Source organism: Rhipicephalus microplus, chromosome 6, assembly GCF_043290135.1.
Source record: "Rhipicephalus microplus isolate Deutch F79 chromosome 6, USDA_Rmic, whole genome shotgun sequence".
NCBI classification, from domain to species: Eukaryota; Metazoa; Arthropoda; class Arachnida; order Ixodida; family Ixodidae; genus Rhipicephalus; species Rhipicephalus microplus.
Window position 1 is genome coordinate 138,681,509 of NC_134705.1, and position 7,353 is coordinate 138,688,861.

Below are 7,353 nucleotides of genomic sequence, written 5' to 3' on the forward strand. Positions count from 1 at the left end.
AAATCACGTTTACTGCAGGACGGCCGTCAAAGTTCAAGAACCATCCTGACTTCGTCCCCAGTGTGTTCACCTACGTGAGAAGTCGCGGCGATGCTGCTGTGCGTCGCCATAGCCGATGGTGGAAGCGACAGAAAGGTAAGCGCTACAATCTCAGTTTATATTTACTGGGACAAAAACTGCTAATGCAGAATAGAGGAGCAGATGTTCGTGAAGGCAACCACACATCTGTCTGAGCGCGTGAACGGTCAGTTCTGTCGTGCATTTACGAAGGTCGCTCTTGCTTTCCGGACTCACTCCAGCTTTTAAAGATGTACGGTCTAAAGCACAGTCAGTGGAAATGTGAATGTATAATAAATACTTGTTTCGAGCCCGGTACCACTCTAGTGAGCCGTTCGAGCACTCTAGGCTATCGTCTGGACGGCTGTACTGCATCGCTCCCGTCTGGTATTTTGTGACTGCTTTCATCATGGGCGAGGCCACACGAGAAACCAACCACTTTCGAGGCGATTCGCAGTGGATAGTGTAGTGTGATAGGCAGTGCTTGCGAGGTTTCTCGTGCCTGCGGCACCGTGAGAGCACTTGTATAGATTTATTGCCCACTCGATCATTTTTGCCGCTGCTTCTCGCATTTACAGCGTGTTTTTAGGTTGTGAAGTCGTATTGTGAATGCCGCATGCAATGCCTTTGTCACCAGTAGGGTAGCCAGACATATTTCGGTGGTGGAATTCAACCATACTTTATGCTCGTGTGTGCGTTGGTATGTGTGCGTGTAATATATAGACATGCAAAGCTGAAAATTTTCGGGGGTTTGAACCCCTCAAACAACTCTTCCGCTCAGCCATGTCTCTGATTGTCACTATTTCTTAGACACCCAATATGTGGCTGTTATGCACATCTCACCCTAGGTGCTTATTGTCAGCAAATGACCTGTGCATAACCACGATACCATTCTTTCAGGGGAGCTTGATACGACAGCCACTTCTGCTACTCCTAATGACACGCCAGAGTTGCAGGATCCTCCCAATGGTGAGATTGCTTGCACTTTGCAAACTTAAGTGCTGTTTTGAGTTTCTTCTCGTGGCATCATGTGATTGCTCAGATTTCAGCTGGCTTGATTCTGCAGACACATTCATATAGAGGATAATGGTCAGCTGATGTGTTGCTTTCAGAGAATCTCAACATGGACACTAGTGCTGCACAGGATGGTGTACTAGATGAGAATTCGGTGGACCTGCAACAACTGGAAAATGGTAAGTTTGTGTGCACTTTGCAGAGTTGAATGTTTTTTCAGCATTTCCCCATACCACGATATGAATCCTGGTGCTGCTTGTTGCATGTGGCCCATTTCTGCAGTAACACACTCATACAAAGCAATTAGATGTCATGCTGTTGCATTGCTTGCAGAGAATCCTGACGAAGGCTTGGATGCTACAAAGGATGATGTACCTGATCAGGACTCGATGGAGCTGCAGCAACCCGAAAATGGTGAGTTCGTATGCACTTTGCAGAGTGCAATGCTCCTTTCGGCTTTTTCCCGTACCATGATGCCAATGCTGCAACTCCTTTTTGCATTTGCAGATAGAAACTCCTCAGCTATAGGCTTATTGTAGAGCTTGTTTCTAGTCCGTATGTCCATATGTGTAACATTGACTTGCAGAGGGCGCTCTAAGGTGCTTGACGAGCGCTTTTTCTGTGCCACTTGCAGGTATAAAGGAGCACATCTGGTCAGATTGCCGCTGTCAAGCCTGTGCTTCTAAGAAGATTGAAGTCCTGGAGCAAGAAATAGGAAATTCGCAGAAGTTTATCCTCCAGTTGCAGAAACAAAATGCAAAGCTAGAGGTGCAGCTAGATGCAGCCATGTCAAGGTGTCTCACCCTGACTACTCTAGCCACTCCAAAGGACTGCATGTACTACACTGGATTGCCGAATGTTGAAGTGTTCAATATTTTGCTTGAATACTTTGCACCACGCGCTAGAGAAATGTTGTACTGGGGCTCAGATAAAAAACGGCATAATGACCCTCGTGGCACCAAAAAAAATGGCAATCTGGCCAAAGAATTTTTCATGGTGTTAGTTCGGCTCAGGGCAGGTATGCAAGGGCAAGAACTGGCCAGGAATTTCCTGATGTCAGAAAGTCTAGTTAGCCGCACTTTTTCCACATGGATTAACTTTTTACAACGAGAGCTTCGGCACTTGACACCCTTACCTACTTTAGATGACATAAGATCCCACCTACCGAAGTGCTTCTCTGATTTTTCCGACACCCGTCTTGTTCTCGATGCCACAGAGGTGAGAATACAGAGGCCTTCGTCATTGAGCGCACAGCTCCAAACCTTCTCACCATACAAGCATTACAACACGTACAAGGCGCTTATTGGATGTACACCAGATGGATACATCACTTATGTGTCTCGCCTCTAGGGAGGCTCTAGCTCGGATAAAGCAATCTTGGAAAGTAGTGGTCTTCTTGACAAGCTGGAGCCAGGAGATGCAATAATGGTTGATAAAGGTTTTACATTTCCTTACTTGCCAGCAGGTATAACAGTTTATCGGCCTCCATTCCGAGAGCCTCACCAAAAGCAGATGCCTGCAAATAAAGTTGACGAAACCAGGCTTCTGCAAGGGTGCACGTTGAAAGAGCCATTGCAAGAGCTAAAAGCTTTCATATTTTGGATAGGCCCTTTCCTATCGCCATGATAGACATTGCTGAGCAGGTTTTTGAAGTTTGTTGCCTCTTGAGCAACTACAGGCTGCCTTTGATTCGAGAGGTAGATTAGGATTTGCAAGAGCACGAGCATAGTTTTCAAAAGGAAGCCAAGTTTGAAATTGGCCTGAGCTGGCTAGAGTTAGGAAATGATTTGGTGGCTGCAGCCAAGGCAGTAACAGAAGTCAGCTGTTTTTGGAATGATGTGCCATTTTGAATGTTTTACCAAACTTGCTGTAACCAATAAATGTAACTATGAAACATTTTTCAATCAATCTTGTTATATCACAGTAGCTATATTCACCTTTGTGCTGAATAGACCCACGCTACTGAAGCCCCATATAGTTGGAATTTATCTCGCGCTTTTCACGACAGCTTTCAGAAGCCACGTCAAGCCCCATTTGCCTTACTCTAAGTCACAAATAATGAAACAGGTTGTTTGCCTGTGTTACACTGTCCCATCTTACATAAGTCACAATAAGCCTTTGTTACTTAGTTACTTTCAGACTATAAGAGCCATGCATTGGTTTCACAAGTATAGCTGAACAGTCTACACATAATTATGCCACAATTGCCATGAATTTCACAGAGTTTTGCAGTGCACTCCTTGAGAAGTTAACTGAAAAAAAAAAAAAGCATGAGACTGTTTCTCCCCAGAAGAGAGCGATTATAAATAAAGTGAGGCATCTTACTTCAATTTTTTTATTTTGATGCTTAGGCCATCTAGACGCGTGCAGACATAAAATCCAGCCTTGAATTTTTTGAAAGACACGTATGTTTCAGACGTGTAAAGCCGCCCAAGCCTTTTGACATGCCGTGTCAAGATTTCGGGTACAAGTGCATGCTTAGTGAAGTGCAAGAGTCCTGGCAGTACTTCCTGAGCCCAGAATTTTTCGCAGAACTCTATCCTTTCAACATGGAGATGTGGGGGGTCTCCTGGTGCGTTTCCCTCAGTCCATATGACAAAATCTCACCAGTTATGGCCCGTTACTGCCATCTGGCCTTGCACCTGATAGAAATAGGCGTGGTCCCGCTTCAGCTCTGCACCTTCTTCGGTGAGTCTGCAGCAGAAGTTTCTGTCACTGCAGGCGTCCTCACACGTTATCCCTTTTTTTGAAAAAGGGCATTTCACTTCTAGTAGGCCTTCTTTTCCATCTACAACAACAATTCTGTCTGGTGAAGCAGCCAAGAAGGGGTACTGGCAGTGGACGTGAAGTCCAGTTTCCCGGACTGCCACGCTCGAGTCTCTGGCCTGCAACAGTTTCACATAAGCAGCTACGGCATCTGCTTCGTGCTGTCTGCCATATACGATTGCTTCGGAAGTGGCTCTGTCCCAAGGGTACAGTAGTGCCTTTAGCAAACTGTCCGGTTTTGTACACCGGCAGATCCTTTTAAACATAGATGCTGTTAGCCGTCCAACCCGTTCTGCATGCCACTTCTTGTTAGATGCTTGGCCGACTGTTTGGTGGCATATCAGATCCCTCTCTGTCTGGCTTAGTGGCTTCATTGTTTTCATGTACGATTGTACCTCAGTTGCTGCAGCCTCGCTCCAGAGGTCATCGCTGTCCTCTATGGGCTTCTTTATGTTGCATGGTGGCTTTGGCTTGGCTTTATCGTGGCACATGTATCGCAGAGCATGCAGATCGGGACAGGCGGTTGCCAGCTTATCCCTCAGTGACTGAATGGCATGTGGACTAGGAAGTGGGCCATCGGCACAGGGGTCATAATCGCGCTTCCGTTTCCCACGTGTAGACTTGTTTATGAAATACTTTTGGAATCTGATTTCACCCAGAGGCTTTCTTGCCACTGGTTTCTTTGCTGCAAGTAAACAGAAAATAGGGTACTTCAGTTATGCTGCTAAAGAGAGCACACATGTGAGTGATAAGTACATTTGTGTTGAGAAAGGGAGCATATGCACGTGCACAAGCATGGCTGTTCAACACATGAAGAAGTGTGTTTGTTCGTGTACTGTGCTTTGTGGTGTGTAAATGATGTAACACTGTTTATTAATAAACTGGCATGACTGAGCAAGCAGTCATGAAAATGCAACGCTGCGAGCCTGTTTCTCTGTGTATATTTTGTGAATGACACATAATGGTATGTGAACGCAACGTCATGTTCACAATAGCGGTAATTTACTGGTTTGAACATCCACTGCTTACACGAATCCTGGAGTGCAAGTTGCGTCTCCAACCATTTATTATGCTTGGATTCCCGGCTGTTAAAAGGTTTCTGAAAGCGGTCTCCATTGTAGTATGAAATACACGGGACGGGTAGTACCAGGACAAGCGCTGTCCTGCGTTTACACTGCGCTATGTATTCTCTGCAACCATGATTAACTAACATGCTAAAACCTACTACCCTTCGAACTCGTATTTGACCTGCACTGTGTCATGCAATATGCTTTGTGCTCGGCACTGTATGGCTGAGCTGCTTTTGTGCCATTAAAATATATCGCGATCATAATATGCTTGCACAGGGTACTTTGTAGGTATATACTTAGCTGAAACACGAAGTTCTTAGTGGCAAGATGGGCAACACAGGATCGTTAAGGACATGCATTGGTGGAGTAATACCATCAGCAGGGACTATCCACTTGCAGGGTACGTCCGTGCAGGACGGTGCATGTTCAGCTCTGGCGGCAGCACTAAACAGCAGGCCTGCTACATGTTGGCAGGTTTCACTAAGTCTGAAAGAAAAAAAAAACTGTTGTTCACAAAATCAACGGACAACCTCGAACATGTATTTACAGACGCTAAGCCCGCGTCTTGCAACATCGAGCTTTTTAGGTAGCACCGCAATGAAGTAAAGTACTCGATAGACGTGATCTTGTGAATGCAACAAAGTGTACCACGGCAGCACACAGTCTCGCGTATATCCGTACATTGTAACGGTTCGCAAAAAAAGCTGCCATTAGTGCGCGAGGCTGCGCTTTGATGTATAAGCGCAAACCATGATTGATATAGTAGCACGGGTCGTTTATAATCACAAAAGCGGGAGCTGCAGCAGGTATAAGCACTGGGGTAAACTCCTGTCCTATGAAGAGAACGTAATGTTCCGATAAGGGAACTGCATGCTCCCATTACACTCGCAAGCGCATAGGCGCAACATTTGTTTACACACATTTTCGGCAATCGGTGATTTGCACTACAGACGCTAGTAAAATCAAAATATCTCACCCAGCAACACAGTCGCAGTGCGCTCCAACGATGCGACCGGTAGCCACGACGAACCATGCCGTTGTTACATACACGCCGGACTTCATGGACGGTGCGCACGCCGCTCTCACCAGACCTAGTTCGTCATCAGATGTTTGGAGGTTCAACTTCAAGTGTTTGACGTATCCTTCTTCTTTGAAGGACCAGCCGCGATGAGCCTGGCGAACAGTCGAAGTAGCGGAGTGTAGGTACCGCCACACGTCGTTGCTCAGGCTGCAACGCGAAAAATCCTCGCTCCATCCCGTTTCCACAAACGCAAACGGGATGTTTTCTTCTTCTATCATGTTTCTGTAAGCAGCGCACGTTTCCGGCAAAGAAACAACACTAAATCAATAAAACAAGCGCACGCGAGCCGCCGAACACTGCCTAGCACATGTTAGTTCACGAATGCCTTTCCAACCAAAAGCGCGAGCGCTGCTTCCCTGTTTAGACAGCAGGTGGCGCTCGCTTTTCCGCAAATGGCGAATTGCTACGAGTCTGTTAAGATCTTGAGAAACCTTATCACGGAGAGCGAAAGGAATGGATCGTGCCTTACAGAACTTGGGTGTAGCTCCTTCCTGGAGTTGAAGGTGCACAGGGGGACCGCTGATGCAGCCGAGTTCCGCGCTGAAAATGTCTTGAAACTCGTTGACGATGTTGTCCATGGCCGGGAGACTCGTTGGCGATCCGGCTTCCGCAGTAAAGTTAAGGACAGGTGACCCTGCATTGCTCAACTGAAAAATTAGGTCCCTTCCGCATAGACTAGGACCGGGACAGTTTAATACTACCAAGGAGCAGTCTACTACGGCACCCTTGTAGGCTACCTTCATGTCCAATTGTCCCAGAACGGGGAGCTTGCCAAGGTAACATGAAAGCTTGACAGATGAACGTTTCAATGTCGGCCATCTCTCCCGGTTCTTTTCATAAATTTCCCGTGGTACAACGCAGACGGGCGACCCCGTGTCTATCGGCATTGGCATGTCAACGCTGCACCACGTGAATGTCTTGTGGATTGGGGGTTCTAACTGCCACTTCCGAAATGAAGTCAAAGTCCAGAGATGCATGGCTTCGTCTACGTTTCCCTCCGCACGGTCTTCCGCCACCGCCAGTGCTCGTCCCCGCATGCCGTCCGTCTGCCCGGTTTCAGGTTTCCTCGGCGCGTCGCTCGAACACATTTTCGCAAGATGGCGCGGCCTACCACAGCGATAGCACCTACTCTTGGCCCAGCCGCAAGTGTGGCTGTTATGCTTCTTACTTCTGCAGCGTCCGCATTTTAGCGCAGGCTCGTTCGTCAACACGCTTTGCGCGCCAACCTTCAGTACGGTAGTTGCATCACCCCATATCTTATTTGCGTCATCTTCTGCCGTTTCGGCTGATAGTGCTATCGCTTCGGCCTCTTCCAAGGTTAAGTTTGGCTTTGCCAGTAGCTGTTTTTGCAAGGCTTTTGATCTG

The 7,353-nt window shown here is 47.1% G+C and overlaps 1 pseudogene; it reads left to right on the plus strand.

Annotated features, from left to right (window-relative positions):
• Positions 1 to 4,753, plus strand: part of LOC119186801 (uncharacterized) — an 81,629-nt pseudogene extending 76,876 nt beyond the window's left edge.
• The last annotated feature ends 2,600 nt before the right edge of the window (positions 4,754 to 7,353 follow it).